Source organism: Mirounga angustirostris, unplaced genomic scaffold (assembly GCF_029215605.1).
Source record: "Mirounga angustirostris isolate CCGP_5_RB_7025 unplaced genomic scaffold, mMirAng1.0.hap1 SCAF_3, whole genome shotgun sequence".
Lineage (NCBI taxonomy): Eukaryota > Metazoa > Chordata > Mammalia > Carnivora > Phocidae > Mirounga > Mirounga angustirostris.
The window spans coordinates 18,425,448-18,443,026 of NW_026991711.1; the positions used below are offsets into that span (position 1 = coordinate 18,425,448).

Consider the following 17,579-nt stretch of genomic DNA (forward strand, 5'->3'; position numbering starts at 1 on the left):
AAACAAATAAACAAACAAAAACCCAATACTTTTGAACAAGAAATAACAGTCCTGGGAACACACTTCCTACAAACAGGTTCACCAATCCATAAAAATACAATACACGTATAAGATTATTTTTTGTGGAATAAAAATATGGGTAATAAAATGAACTGAGGAATTGAAGAATGGTGGTTTTGCTCCACCATTCTAGACCAGGGGCTTATAATGTCCTGTCTGGATTTACTTCATATAAATTCCTTTTTTTTTTTAATTTGTTTATTTTCTAGTATGGTCCAATTTATGCAGAGTTGTAAACCTCAAGCACTTCTTCAACCTTGTCACAAGCTCAAGAACCTATATACAATGTTTCTTACCACATCAGATATAAAACCTGTACTAGATTTTCAAGTTCCTTTAGCCTCCTGTCCTGTTCCCTAACAGGCATCATTAATATTAGGTCAGTCTCTTCACGGTCCCGAGTAATTTTCACATCCGGGAATTGGCAACTGCTAGTCCTCCAACAGAGAATGATTCCGAACCTCCTCCTCACCTACCCCATGAAGCACCTTGGGCTATTGCTAAATAAGTGTACGATGCAGTGGGTCTGGGGTAAGGTCTGAAATTCTGCTTGTCTGACACGTTCCCAAGTTGATGTCAATGCTGGCAGCCTAAGCACCACATGAGTAGTGAAGATCTATGTCAATTCATTCGTAGTTAATCATGCCCTCTATGCTTAAGCCTGTGTCTATTAAAAAAAAAAAAAATTACTACGTGTGACTTTACTCCAGATATTTTAAGCCTTTCAGCATAAAATCTTTTTTAAAATTTCCTAGCTAAATTAGTAGAAATACTATCCACAGTTAAAGACATCTTAAAAATTGTGTCCCACAGTTTATAAATACCGGATTTCTAGGCCTAATATTTGATCTAGAACTCATACTATTTCCATTTTTTCCAACACCTTCTCCGGAGAGATAATGGTATCACCCTTTCTCTACCCTTAAGGTTTCTTACAGTGCAATGCACATATCACTGCAAAAATATTTACGGGATATGTAGAAACTGCCTTCAGAAAGTTTAGGCCCTTATAGAGAAGATGGGTTCAAAGAATTTTCCAGATCTGGAAAGAAAACATGGAAACAGAAGGCCTATCTTTAATAAAAGTTTTCAGAAAATGGAGTGGGTTTCCTTGAAAAGTAACAGGTGCCCTATTAGAGGAGTCATTTAAACAACTGATCTAGACTGTGAAGCATCTAGAGGATGAAATGACCTCTAAAATTCCTTCCAACTTGAAGACCCATTGACAAGGATAACTTTAATGCTTCTCCAACACCATAAGAATTAACTCAATGGTGCTCAAATGTTGGGTGATATGAGGGTGACACACAGGTGGCGAGTGAACACATGAGCTGAACTGTCTTTTTCTTGGTGTCTGTCCACTTCCACGGCTCATTTTTCTTAGTATTGGTAGTTCACCCTTCCCACTTATACAGAAAACTGTGCAGGTGAATCCAGCACAGAGAAACTTGCACATCCCACATACTAGGCTTGAACTAATGTCACTTAGCAATATTTCTAACCTTCGAGGGATTGTAACTTCTATACAATATTCATAATGTGATGCCTTTAAAGAAATACAAAGTAAAAAATGACCTAATTGGAGAACTGTGAGACATAGATAAGTTGAAATGAAGAAAAATACCGAGAAGCCTTGAAAGCATTTTCTGACATGAAGCAACTTAATTCATCCCAAATGTTACGCTAAAGCAAGTTATATGATTCTGCCAGATGTTTCTCTTTAGAAGAATTTTATTATACCAGAGAGAGCAATTTCTTTTAATGAGAATATTTTTGAATAATATTTGTTCTTGGAACCACTGCTTTCTTTGTTTCATACCTAATGAGAATAATTTCCTTTGATTCATAGGCATTTTTATACTTCTGCTGGTTCAATCAAAATACCAATTAACTACATGCATAATATGAGAATGAAGAGAGGACCTTACAGCTCAGTTGCAGAAAATGTGCGTCAATTGCAGAAAGCACGTGATTGGTGTCTTAAAGGATCCACAGGTGAAGGATGATAAGCAAAGCCTGTGGTTAATGGACTGGTTTAGTATCATCTCTGGATAGCTGGGTAATGTAAAGTTGGAACAGTGAAAAAATGACAAACACCAAAGAGGTATGTCTCAGTCACCATAAAATCGAAGCAAAATGCAGATACCGGTCTCCATGTAACATGGAATGTGAGGTCCTGATTTTTGCAAAAACTTACATGAAATGTTTAGTGATGCTAATCATGTATATATAAAATAAGTGAATCTGTTTAGAGAGAAGGTATAAATTAGAAAAACATCATCACTTAGAATTTGGAAAAGGAAAACTGGACAATAATTTTACTTCTGAGAGTGGCAAGTAAACCAAATAGAACTCAAAACAGAAAAATAAAGCTTTTTAAAGAGGTAGTCATGGAGGTGACATGTGTAGCATGAAACACAGGGATAAATGCTTTCACAGTACTGTTGCAGATGTGAGAACGCTTAGCCATGGGTTCTAGGAAAACTAAACAAGTTGAAAAATGAGGCAATTATTAACTCCAGATAAAATAAAAAGTTGCAGAAGAAAGAAAATACAATTATGATACAATACTAAGGTTAATGCTAAATAATTTTTAGAGTCACAATAAATAAATATGTGGATTTAACAAAAGAATAATAAATAGAACAACCTAGGGAGAGACACTTTATGGAGGTCAAAGGCATGATTTTATAGGAAGCTTCTGAGGAATTTCCTTCCGGCTGAAACAGGAGCTGAGCTATCAGCATGTGACTACAGGCATCTGATCTTTCCTAGTATGATTAACCTGGCTGAGGTGTACTACAATGTCTTAAAATGTCACCAAATTTATAAAAGCCATAGTCATACTATATTGCAGACAGAACACTGTTTTTTTTGTTTTTGTTTTAAGATTTTTATTTATTTATTTGACAGAGACACAGCAAGAGAAAGAACACAAGCAGGGGGAGAGGGAGAGGGAGAAGCAGGCTTCCTGCTGAGCAGGGAGCCCGATGCGGGGCTCGATCCCAGGACCCTGGGATCATGACCTGAGCTGAAGGCAGTCGCTTAAGGACTGAGCCACCCAGGTGCCCCCAGAACACCGTTTTATAAGGTGTGATATTAGTGCATTAAGTCATCTCTCATCATAAAACACGAGATTCTTTACAAAAAATAAAAATGTATTTCTCATCAAATTGTACAATCAGTTCCTGGTTCATAGTAAGTGTACACAAATCTACCTGGAATCAGTGATGGTTAACACTGTTTTTGCAGCAGCAAGATCCTAGTGTCAACAAGTTTAATAATTTTATATTATTTAAAAAAAATAAAATCAGTTTCAAAATCAGGAGGAAAAAATGCTAAAAATAGGAGCACAATATACACATATATTTGTAGAGAAAAAATATAGGTATATTCATAATGTAGATGAACATATATATATTGGTACATGCATGGAATGAGATAACAAAATCAACTAACGCTTGGCCTGGAAGCCTTCCATCTGCAGATAAAAACCAAACCAATGAGAAATGAACCTGGCAGATTTTAGGAATCTTAGTTCCCCAAAATGTGGGTCTTTAAAATCATCTGTTGTCCTAAACCAAACATTCAGTATACCAAGCTGAGCTACACTAGGGAGAATAAGTCATAAGTTTTCAATTGTTTACCTACAAATTCAGGCCTCTGACACCTGGAAGATCCTGATTGGGAGCTATGCCCTCCATGACATCCCAGACATGGTGCATCTTACAACAGTAGCCCCATCTTGCAGGTGAGCCCTATCTAATTCTAGTTTGCTCTCACAGTCTGGTTTACCCATCTTTCTCTCTGTGTTGCTGAAGTTCCAGCATGCTTACAGCCATAGCCAAACTGCACTGGGGAGGGGGGGCATTTAAAGACTGGAACTAGCTAGAGTAATGACATTGCAAATGGTATGTTTTGGAGAGAGAGAGAGAGATCTGGCAGGAGCAATGAAGCAGGAAAATGGCACGGCAATAGTGGGATGGTGATATGGTAATAATGAACATAGTGAGATGCTAGGTCCCAACACATAACACAGAACCAGATGAAAATCCCCAAGATGACTACAGGAGGCGTGGAAGAAAATAAGGCTAAAAGTTAAAAAAAGAAAAAAGAAAATAGAACCAGGCAAAGACCGGATAATCCAACTCTCTGCGGGGTTTTCAAGAGAATTATTACTTCGATATATACATTTTTAAATTCTTTTCATACCCTTTATTTTGCTGTCAGCTGCAACCCTCAATTGTTGCTACTGTGATAGTTCTCCTGTTTCAAAATTACTCAAGATTTACAGATTATCGTTTTCTTCAATTCTCTTTTCCATTTCTCTGTACAAGTCACTTCTGTCAGGCTTTGGCCTCCACTACTCCACCAAAGCTGACTCCTGTAGATGTGACAGGTGACCTCCATCTGGTTGCCAAATCCCTGGTGAATTTCAGTCCCCATCACAACTGTCATGGTGCAGCATTTGACAGTTGTGTCTGCCCCGCTCCTGGATACGTTTTCTTTAGTTGATTTCCAGTACATTGTACTTTCTTGGTTTTTCCTACTGCCTCCCTGGCCGTTCCTTCTCGGGCTCCTTTGCTGCTTCTCTCTTCCACCCCTCCTTCTAATTTTAGAAGGGCCAGGCCCCTGTCCTCTTCTCTCTAGCTACACTCACTTTTTGGTGATGTCATCCAGTCTCCTGGCTTGAAATGCTGTATGTGAACTAATGACTCCCAACTGCATATCTCTAGTCTAGACGTCTTTCCTGAACTCCAGACATGTCTAGACTGCGCTCAAAACAACAGCATGGTGAAATTTCTAAAACATAAGACTGTGTTAATTTATTGCTGACCAATCTCAGCTCCTCACTTCAAAGAAAAAGCAAGGTTCATAAAAAGTCCCACAAGGACTTGTATGATCGGACTCCTCATTACTTTCCTTACTTCCTCTTTCCTTAGTCTCCCCATCTCTCATTCTACATGATACGCTGGCAGCCTTACCATTCTTTAAACACATCAAGTGCATTCTTCATGAGAGCCTTTCCCCTAGCTATTTCCTCTTACCAGAAATTCTCTCCCCCAAGTGTCCTCATGGCTAACTCCCTCTTTCAAAGCTGCACAAATGAGGTTTTCTCCAGAAGCTCTATTTAAAATAACAACCCACCCTGCAGTCTATAGCCCTCTATATGTGCTCTTTTTTTTTTTTCCATAGTATGTACCACAGAAATTATTGTAGAAATGACTGACTTATCAGGGCACAGCAATAAGCAAAAATGTCAGAAAGTGATTGTGGGAGCTTCATGACAAAGGGCTGGAGAGTTCCCTAATCCTAACTGGAGGGTTTCTGAACTCAGGTTCCACAGGGCCAGTGGATTCCTCTCCTAGAATGAGTGCCTGGGGCTCCTAGGTGGTGCAGTTGGTTAGACTCTGACTCTTGGAATCTGCTGGGGTTGTGATCTTGGGGTCGTGATATCAAATCCTGTATCAGGCTCCATGCTCAGCGTGGAGTCTACTTGGGGTTCTCTCTCCTTCTCCCTCTGTCCTTTTCCCCACCCCAATAAATAAATAAATCTTAAAAAAAAAAAAAATGAATGCCTGAAACTTTCTAAGGTTTTTTTTTTTTGTTTTTTGTTTTTTAAAGATTTTATTTATTTATTTGACAGAGAGAGACACAGCGAGAGAGAGAACACAAGCAGGGGGAGTGGGAGAGGGAGAAGCAGGCTTCCCGCTGAGCAGGGAGCCCGATGCAGGGCTCGGTCCCATGACCCTGGGACCATGACCTGAGCCGAAGGCAGATGTTTAATGACTGAGCCACCCAGGCGCCCCTCTAAGGCTTTCATGGACTGGGTAGCTGGATTTCCTAGACAACAACTCTGAACTACTACCCAAATGATCTGGGCACTCAAGTAGTCCCTCCAATAGCAAACAGCTGTTCACATGTTCTTGCAGTAAGAAGGGGAAAAAACAGAGGGTGACACCAATTCCCTGGAACATAGACTCATTTCACGTCCAGCAGTAGTCCCTGCTAGGTTACGGAAGAAGTGAGGGACCCATGCTTAGCTTATAGGGTCTCTCAACAAAGCATATTCTTCATCCCACACTATGTGATGATGCATAATTTGCCCTTTCTCCCCACACAAGAATTACCATCTTTTTCTCATTGGAATGTAAGCTTCCCAATGGCTGGTAACTCTGTCTGTTGTATTCTAAGTGACAGAACAGTACCTAATACATAGTAGAGACTGAATAAATATTTGTTTAAATATTTATTTAATCAAGGATAACTGAAATGCTTTTGTCTACTGGGAAAGGTAGACAAAATAAATAAAATAGAGTGTAGAAGAGGAGAAGGTATAAAGAAAAATGACTAAACTCTTTCTTTGTTTTTGTATTTCTTATGGAGAAATGGTGCCTTCTGAGAAATATTACAATTGCCTATGCCTCCCAGACAAAACCACCTGAAGTTCTTGAGCTACATTTCTTGGTGACCTGACTGACAAAAGACTATATTCTTGCCATCTGTAGTAGTTAGCTATTGCTGCATAACAAAACACCCCATAATTTAGAGCCTGATGCAATAAACATTTACTATTGCACAGTATCTTTTGGTCAGGAATCAGACAGCAACTTTGCCAGGTTATCTCATCTGAGGCTGTCCCATGGGCTGCAATCCAGGGGTCTGCCAGGACTGCAGTCATCTTACAGCTCCCATGCATGAAGATGTGCTTCCAAGGTCAGTCACATAGCTAACGGTGGGCCTCTGAAAATCTGCTTCTGGGCTCACTTATGTGGGTCTCTCCGCAGGACTGCTTCACAAGAGGCTGGATATACAAATGGGCAATGATCAGACCATCTATAAAAACACAACCTGCAGCAACCAGTCCAGAAAGCCAAATCGTAACCTCTGCATCTATCTGCCCAGGAGGTGAAACCATGACCTTTGTAGTAACTGGCCGCAAATGGCCAAAACTAACTCCACTTCGAGTTAGTCCACCTTCAGCTCCCCCATACCAACAGCCTCCAACAAGTAACACTTGAAGCCTTCCCTTTTTTACCCTCTGTCAAGGCTTCCCCCACCTCTGCTGGCCTTTGAGTCTCTCCCACAATAAGTAACGGTGACAGACTCTCTTGCCATAGCCAGTTCTGAAATACCCTTTGCTTGTTCTCACTGGGTGGTCTGCATCTATTGCCACAGTCACAACATGGCAGCTGGCTTTCCAGAGAGGGACTGATGTGAGAGACAACAAGGGAGAGTACCTAAGATCAAAGCCACAGTCTTTTTATAACCAAATCACTAAAGTGACAGCCCATCTTTTCTGCCATCTTCTTTCCATTAGAATTGAGTCAGTAAGTCCAGCCTACACTCAAGCAGAGGGCGTCACACGAGGGTGTGAATCCTGGAGGCAGGGATCCCCGGCGGCCATAGTAGAGGCTGCCTACACACAGTCTCACCTAACTCTGACAAACATTTCTTAGCTGCTGGCTGCAAGTTTATTTTGGATCTTAAGTACAAATTTCTACTGAGATTCTTTGAACCAGACTACTCTTAGACTTGTTCTATATTCATACATATTTTAACATAACACTATTTAAATGAATGGTACATGTTAGAAAGAGCATAACTGAATGAATATTCTTGAAAATATGCAAAGGCACATTTGGGTCTTTGGCTTGGTGATATCTAAGCAGAGCTCTGTTGTGTGACCATAAACCAACCATCTGCCTGACGCTGCCCCAGCTATCTGAGAACTAACATGCTAGATGCAAGAGCTTAATTTATTATTCATTGGCACCCAGAGTGTTAAAAATATTGAATCTGACTGCCAAAGGCATGGGTTATCCCTTCACAATTGTCCCAAAGTCCTCTCCAAGCTCCCTATCGGCTTGTACCTGTCATTTTACTCGTGCCTTTTTTTTTACCTCCTGATTTTTATTTACATTTGTATTTTTTTCAGTCGCTGTGCTAATGCCACAGCTTCAGAAACCCATATGTATAAAATATTGGCAGTTAAAAGCTTATTGTTTAATTTTTGTGGTGGACTGAATCACTCATTCATTCTTATTCATTCATTCACTTCTATTCAACAGATGCTGTAGGGTATGCAGTGGTGAGTTACGAGTATAGCTTGTGGCATAAAATCAAACAAACACGTCACAAAACCACCACCACCACAACTGCAATACCTGGTATTAAGGAAGAGTGCACAATGACATGCTCATGTTCCTGGAAAGCCAGAGAAGAAATCGTTCTTCAGTTACTGTCATGGCTGAGCCCTCAAGACCAGAGCGGAAGTAAGGGGGAATGGCAGCTGTGAAGCCTCAAGACAGGAAGCAGCTGTGTGCATTAGGGCAACTAAGAGAATGCCAGGGGCCATACAAGAGGAGCCCACCGAACAAGATGAGCCTAGAGAATCATCAGGCTGAGGACAGACCGCACAGAGCTTAGGTTGCTTAGCTCATAATGACAGAGATACTTAAGAGTACGTTAGTCAGAAACAGTAATTAAACAGGGGAGCTCATTAAACATTATTCAGATACAATAATTAAACACAGTCAGATAGTATAATTAAACATAAGCTGAGTATAGCAATTCAAATAGTATTACACCAAAAAGGTCAATTTAGGTGGATAATTGGCTCAAATTTTTCAGCTATAAGAATCAATTATCTGAATTAGTTGGCCTTATTAATTAAATCTTGGAAACCAAAAGATCATGAAAAGAATAGATTGAGCTTCCTCCCCAACCCCCCAGAAAATGTTCCTAAAATATAAAACAAAGCAATTTGAAAGCAAGAAATGTGCTATAGATAAGATCATCACACCAATATTAGGTTTCTATTTACTATTAAAATTCAGCTGAAATTGATCAATATTGCATAATCTGTATGATGTCCACCCTTTAGGAAGAATTTAAGTAAAGTGTGAGGTGGTACCACCTTGTTTTAAGTGATGACGGAAACAAGCTTTGCTTTCAAATCTGATCTTTTCCCACCTCTTTGAGCTTGCTTTCTCTGGTCCAGCCCATCATCAATTTAAATGTATAGTGACCATTTAAACTTTTTTAAAAAGATTTTAGACTTTATTTATTTATTTTAGAGAGAGGGGGAGAGGGAGAGGGAGGAGGAGGAGCAGAGGGAGAGGGACAAGCAGACTCCACGCTGAGCACAGAGCCCCATGCAGGGCTGGATCCCACGACCCTGAGATCCTGACCTGAGCTGAAATCTAGAGTCAGATGTTATAGCCACCCAGACGCCCTGACCATTTAAACTTCTAAAATGTTCTATAACGAGAGAAAGTTCTTGAAGACAATATGCATCCTATGATGTTTCTTAGGAATGAAAACATAGTGCATTTCTGAATTCCATAAAATAGCTAAATAATTTATGAAAATATCTAGAGAAGTCATAGCCCACATTATTATTCTTTTTTATACAGACTGTATAAATATATATGTAGATAATGTTCAAAAGTAACCATCATGTCTGCATATACGCATAAGTGAATCTCTCTATATTGTTTATACATAATCTGTGCCCTGTGATTTGTGGCAGCAACCAATTTTTCAAGTTTATCCCATCACCCGCCACCTTGATTTTTGATAAGCCATGTAACTTAAGCAGAATGATCACCATATTTGAAGGCACTTGAAATTCAAAATGTCCAAACCGGAGTCTAACATCTCCTTTCTCTACCAAAGTGCCCAAGCCCTGCTTCTATTTCCCCAATGTCAGGTTTCTCAAGCTCAGTGATAGGAGTGGGATATGCTCTGTTGTTAGGACGGCCGTGTGCATGGTAGGATACTGAGCAGCAACCTTGGCCTCTACCCAACAGAAGCTAACAGAAGTCCCACCCCACTCCATGTCGTAACAATCAGAAATATCTCCAGACAACAACGCAAAATATCTCCAGGCATTGCCAGATGTCTCCTGGGAGGTAAAATTCCCCCCACCCCAGCTGGAAACTACTGGGCTAACCCTTTTCTTTCAGGTTCGTAGCACCAGCATCCACCCAGTTTCCCAAAAAGTTTTGAATATCATCATCCTGGACTCCCCCCGCCTATCCTGGACTCTTCTCCTCTCTCCATGTAGTTGGATGATCCTTCATCCTAGCTACGCTCCTAGTGCAAGCCTTTATTGTCCCTTATCAATTACATCAGCCAACTAGCTTGTCTCCCTACTTCTGATCTCACCTCTTCAATTTACCTTCTTTCTCCTGCCGTGTGATCTTTCAAAAATACAAATCTAAAACTAACACAGCTTTGCTTAAAATATTCAGTGGTTTGCCAACATCCATGGTAAAAAGTATAGGAGTATTATATATAGGATACTCTCTATATATTAATACATACATAATATATGTAATATATACATACATATATTTATTTGGCATCTACATACATATGCATAAATGTAATGGGTTTATATACACATGCACACGTATATGTACACAATATGTGTGTGTACATCCATACAAATTCATTTATGCTTCACTCTAACTTTGTGAGGTATCTGATGCTTTTCTCCCCATTTTCTAGTGGAGGAACTTCCAGATGCAGAGATAAAGCCACTTTCTTGCATCTCGCATTCTGTAAGCAGTAGAGCCTGGATTTTTTTTTTTTTTTAATTTTGTTAGTCACCATACAGTACACCATTAGTTGTTGATATAGTGTTCCATGATTCATTGTTTGTGTATAACACCCGGTGTCGAGCCTAGATTTGTTCTCAGGTCTCCGCTACCAAACTTGAGCTCTTTCTTGCTAAACTGGGTTTGCCAGCCCTCCTTATTTAGATTTATATTGCCAGTGGCTAGCACTCTTCCTAGAATATTACAGGTACTCAGTAACATTTGTTGAATAAATAAGCACACTAAATAGGTATGGCAGGAAAGACACAGACTGGGATTTCTGGAGATTATCCAAAAATTAGTACTTACAAAGAAGAGAGAGTTTCATCTGGCTTTGGACCATGGACCGATCAGTCATGGGTGGGAGAGTCATGGATGTTGTAGCAGAGGTTTTGAGATTTCATCAAGGTCTTTACCAAACAACTGATACGATTTCATAATACGGAGTTTCTCTGCCATATATATGTTATTATTAAATATTTTTCTAAGACCTCACATTTATCCATCTTTATAATAATGTCTTTGAATAAAATCTCATTCCTATCTAACACATAGTTCTCCTAGGATATTTTATGACAGTTAAGTGAAAATTAGGTTATGGTCTATAATATGAAAATTAGGCTATGGTCTATATTGTAGACCATATTATAGACCTAATTAGCAAATCTATCCTCAGTAATCTTTGTTTCCATCCATGATTGATTATATCCTTCAGTAATATTTTTTGGTGAATTGTTGCTTGCCATTTAACGTTAGGTGATACTCAAGCATGATGCCAATAAGGCTATTCCAAAAAATCACATGAACATCTACAGACAGCATACACAGCTAAGATAATAGGACATTTAAATTCAGCCATCAATTTAAGTGTCCTAATTACTGCACATTGCCCCTATTACTGCTATTTCTGGAAAAAGAATACAAAAGACCATACTGCCTTTCAAATTGGTTAGTAAATGTAGTGAGAAGAAACAAAGCACAGTGAAGTTTGAAGGGGCAGAATAATGCATGGAGGCTGACTCTATGGAATACATTTCTCAACTGACGTAATGATCTCGAAAAGGATTTTCAGGTATGCAGAGATGACCTCAGCTATGATTTGTATTTATTAGGGGAACTAGTAAATAACATGCTGCTGTACTGTGCAGTTAAGAGACTTCATAATTTTTTTCACCTCAAAATAGAGATTCCTCTGGGAGTTGAATGCCAGACAATATCTTCTCCTGATAAAATAGCAGTTTTCTCAATCAGGCAATTAATTCCATATATTTTTAAAATTTTACCCTTTAGCTGACAGGCATATTAAAAAGGTTTTTCTCTAAAGTCAAACATACTGGAATATTTATTTATTGCTGCTCTGGGCCTCATCTTTAATGATATTCTCATCAATATTTTGTATTCTATTTAGTGATAAAGAAGAAAACCAATAAATATTTTGTACTCTACTTGGCCAAGTTCACACTGACAAATCTGCCTAGTACAAAATATGTATTGTTTTTCAAAACTTTAAATGTCCTTCGGGATCTGTACCCTTTATTATATAGCTGTCCAAATCATTTTTGTTATAAAATGGATACATTAAATTGAAAATCCCTTTCAAACATATATTAATGACATTATACATACAGTTTCACTAATCATGACTCCTATATGGTTCCACATATTTCCAGAAGGCTCTATATTGAAAGGTCAAAATTGTTTATAAATTTTAGAATGTGCTTATGTATGTTATCTCAGAATTGGTTGAGGAAATATCAGTTACTATATAAGCTATCTTGTTTTAAATTCTCAGAATTTTTTTTCAGGTTAATTTTATGGAGATTGTAAAATGAAAAAAAGAATGACTACAGCCTTCAATATCATGCAGCTGAAATTATCCAACTCTCATATCACACTCTCGTTTGCACCTGATACATGGAGAAGGCCATTCATTCAGTCTGTCAGTTTCTGAATAAGTACATATTATGTACCCTGAAGCAAACAAAATTCAACAAGACATATTTAGTGCCATCAACTGGATTTCAGCTCCATAATAGGGGAGAAATGTGTAAAGAAATCACTGCAATACTGTGTACCAGATGCAATGAGAGGCCTAGAAGCACTGCTTTGAGATCATTATAAAAGAAGCAGGTGATTCTCTCTGTATAAGTATTTATGAGGAGAAGCAATGCCAAAAGACAAGCTGAGCTGCAACTGGGTCTAAGCCTTAATATTGGGGTAAAAGCACACAATAAGCAACAAGGAATAGAGAAAATAGAAATCAACCTGAAACTGTGAAGAGCCAGGAAATTGTGCAAAGTTCAATATGTGAAATCTAATTTTCACCAATATTTTGATATAAATATTAGAAAAGTAGAAACAAATGAGGAAAAATATTAAAATACTCATAGCTTAATTAAACAGAAACACATTGTTGATCTAAAGTATATCCTTCCTGACATATATATTTTAATGGATCATACTATACAAATATATGCTGCCCAGTGATTGAGTTTCACGGGTAATATAAATATATTTCTACAATAATAAGCAATTTACAAGGTAATCTTAATAGCTAAATATTATTCCACTATACAGAACACTGTATGTTCTTCAAGGTAGAATTTCTGGGCCAAAGTGCATGGAAATTTTAAAAATTATAGACATATATCATGTTGCCCTACAGAAAGGTGATGGTAATTTTCACTGTATATGGCAAGAATCCCCCAACATTCAGCTTAAAAGGTGAATCTTTCCAACTCAAAATCTTAGGGCACCTCTAAAATCTCATCGATGTCTTCTTAAGACATATCAGCAAGAGATCCACTAAACATGCAAAGAGAGCCATGGTTAAGATAAGGGAGTGAGGATGGGTGGGAGGGAGGAATAACAAAGGGACACAAGAAAACTTTTGGGTATGGGTATTGTTTGAATAGACATGTTCACTATCTACATATAGATGATGGTTTCACCTGTTTATCCATATGTCAAAACATATCAAATCATACATTTAAAATATGTGCAGTTTATTATATATTTCAATGATATTTTTAAAGCTCTTTAAAAAGTAACATCTGATAAAAGATGTAATTTAATTAGTTGTGAACTATCTATGATGTCTTAACTTAGGAAACTGATGAGAATTTTTATAAAAATAATGGCACAAGGAGGGAAAAGAGGAAAGAAGAAAACTGTTTTCAACACTGCCCTGGACAAGAATCTCTGATTAACATGAACAGTACTATGTAGGAACATCCTTTGAGTTGACCAGCAGGTGAGCACAGATTGATGGGCATATGAGTTACAGAAGTGCTTCCCTGCTGAATGGCATAGGAATAATCCCAATATGCTCAGTAACAGATACTGGAGGCAAGACCTCCTACATCAGAATCCCTGGTATAGGAGCAAGGAATCTGTCGTCTTTCTCATTCCCAAGTTCTCAAACACAACTCTGAGAACTAATATCAAGAATCATGCAAATCACTTTACTTTAATTCATTGTCCAACAAGCAAACTTCTCCACAACTTCATCTCCTGAGAAGCCAACTTCATAGCTGTCACCAGAAGAGTGTGCCAAATAAAAACACATGTTTAGAATTCCATAATTAACATAATACATTTATTTTATAAATCAGTTTCTTTTATATCTGATACCCAACTGATTGATTCTGGGGAAACTAATAAAGTTGTGTGCTTAAACATGCAAATTAAAAAATCAAATCTTAGGCAGTGAAACACCCAAATGTAATCATCCTCTGAGACTCTTGTTGGCACCATCTGAATTACAATAGTATCTACATGGACAAATTTTTTAAGTTGATAGTTTAAAAATATATGAATGGTTTCATAAGTTGAAGTGCCCAGAGTACAGGTAGTTAAACTCAGGGTATTAGTGGAGATATCAGAGATACAGCAGGGAAAGGTAATGCTGATAAACCAAAGTGAATTTCAGGATTCTATAATATGACCAAAAAAGCTATCAGGTATGTTTTCAACCAGAATGTGAGAAGACTATATGCACCATTTAATAAGAAAAGAGGGTGTCCATAATTTGAGAACCTGAATCACTCTGACCATTTCTGCAGAAGTTTGAAAGCCAAGTGTATTCTTTTGGATATTTATATTTACCTGGTGGTATGCTAAAATTCATAACTGTTGGATAAAATTTTTATAACCTTTATATATTAAGGCAGTCAGCAAACTAATAATGCACTCCCATAAAACTCTTGCCAACGTAAATCACTACTGAGAACTCAGCCTGACATTTGAATTACTTCAATTCAGTAAGTCTTATCAATGAGTTACTGAATATTCAGCAATGTTAGAAATACACTCAATATTAATAATGACTTTGAAGAGAAAGTCCTGGCTGAGAACTGCTGGATAGTTTTTGAAATGAAAACTTAAACAAGGGGCACCTGGGTGGCTCAGTCGGTTGAATGTCTGACTGTTGATTTTGGCTCAGGTCATGATCTCAGGGTCATGGGATCCAGCCCTGCATCAGGCTCCATGCTCAGCGGGGAGTCCGCTTGAGATTCTCCCCCTCCCTCTCCATCTGCCTCTCTCCACTGCTCTCTCTCTCTGACATAAATAAATCTTAAAAAAAAAAAGAAAAAGAAAATTTAAATGAAAGATTTTTTTCAACTTTATCATGAAATTTTATAATTTCACTAAAATTAAGAATATTTTTCCCAATGTAGAGCAAATGACATTTGGCTATGTTAAAAAGCTTATGAGAATTTTGTGCTACCAGCATTCATAGTTCTTTTCCTATTTGCTTTCTCTGGAGTCTAATATGAAGTAGTCAGACATAACTAGGACCAAATATCTGCTTTCACATTCACGTTAAGAAAAAATGGTTTTATTGGTCTTAATTGAGTGCATGTTGAAAACCAAGTACCTTCATTATATTTGACAGGCTCCAGGCAGTTTTATTTTTCTTTCAAAGTTTTGTTATCTTGTCTTGCCTTGTTTTGTTTGCTTAATTTTGTTTTGTTTTCCTACATAAAAAACAAATGAAAATAGAGGGTAAAGCAAGTTTAATGGAAAGATGTTTGTGGTATATAGTCAAGAGAAAAGAGTACGTTTTAAAAGGGTATATTTTGTGGAAAAAAAAAAAAAGTACATTTCCAAATTATGTACCGCCTGTGTACTTAACATTCTTAAAAGGATAGGACTGTAAAGATGGGGAACAGATTGGTGGGTGGGGACTGGAACTCAGGTCCTCAGGTCGGGGGACAGATGAGCTACAAGGGGTAGCAAAGGGAGTTCCTTTTGGATGGTGGAACAGTTCTCTACCCTCTCTGCTGTGGTGGTTATGCAAACCTAAACATGTGATCAAACTGCATAGAACCCCCCCACACACACACACACACATGGGTGTATGTGAAAACTTACGAAAACTGAATATGGTCTATAGCCCAGTTAACAGCATTATTCCAAAACCAATTCTCTGGTTTTGCTATTGCACTACAGTATGTGGGGTGTCACCTTTGGAAGAAGCTGGGCATAGGACTTAAGGGACCCTACGTACTATTTTTGCAGCCTCTCATGAGTTTATAATTATTTCAAAATAGTTTTGTTTTTTTTTTATAAAAGCTATGTATGCATTTTATAAAGCTGGCTATAGTAATCAATAGCAGCAAAATTAAGTTTTTGGTGATTTGTTACTGCCTGGAAAAACTCCACCAAATGTATATGATACGTTTGGGATAATTCTGAAAAAAGAAAAAAATCCATGTGAAATACACTAAAATTCATTGGAGAGAGCACTGGGGCCAGGGTGGGGCAGATAAGGGAGTTCCGCAGCCTTGCTTAAAGATGCCACAAATCAGGTAAACAGAAGGTCTCTGGAGCTGCTAATAAGCACAGATGTGCTCTGCATGACATGCTGTGGACAGAACAACTCACCGTGGTTCCAAGTATAAGTCTTGATGACAATCACAGGGCAGGTGCAGCATAATCCAGAGTGAATAACACTGAGGGTTGGTCAACATTAGGGTAGTTCATGATCTCTCAGTAATACCAAGAGGGGGCAACCAGTAGTATAATAATAGCAGCAGGTGGCTGAGCACTTCCTATGGACTGGACACTGTGGTGCAGGTGAGCTCATTGTACATTCGTGAGGACCTATGTGGAACCACATGGAGCCAGCTTCAGCTACATAAGGTGGAGTGTCCAATCAGACACAGTAGAGAGATATCACTCAAGGACAGACAGAGATGTCACTCCCCAGACCCAAGAGACCACAGCAGAGATACTGCAAGTCAAGTTCCAGGATGTTGGGAGTGATGTCTTCCTTTGGCTCTGTCTCCACAGTCCTTATGCAGTGCCTGGCACAGACTAGATTTCAGTAAATGTACGGAAAACTGAATGGTGATGACATATCTGAGTGTATGTGTGTGAATGAGTGAGCAAGTGCATGTATTTGTTTTATAGTAAAAAATCTGGAAGGTATAGTACAAAGTTAACAGTGAGTATTTCTGGATGCTAGAATTATAGAGAATTTACTTACACTTTTTCTCTGTTACCTTGTCTGTATTTTCTCCTTTTCATAATAAACATACTATACTTTTAAAATAAAATAATAAAAGTGACCTGAACCTTAAGAGGCCTTCTCAATCACTATCTGTATCCAGAAAAACCAATTATATATATCAAGTAATAGAGCTGACTTTCCCATTGTTTAATATATAACAGAATGGCTATTTCACATTTTACTTGTTTTTTTTTTAATGGTACTTAACCAGGGGTGCCTGGGGGGCTCAGTTGGTTAAAAAGCTGCCTTCGGCTCAGGTCATGATCCCAAGGTCCTAGGATCGAGCCCCGCATCAGGCTCCTTGCTCAGTGGAGAGCCTGCTTCTCCCTCTCCCTCTGCCTGCCTCTCTGCCTACTTGTGCTGTCTATCTCTCTGTCAAATAAATAAATAAAATC

General features: G+C 38.3%; 1 protein-coding gene across 1 annotated transcript in view; it reads right to left on the minus strand.

Annotated features, from left to right (window-relative positions):
- The window catches only part of LOC135363726 (glypican-5-like), a 218,538-nt gene that overhangs the window by 27,727 nt on the left and 173,232 nt on the right, over positions 1-17,579 (minus strand). The gene's annotated exons all lie outside the window — the stretch shown is intronic.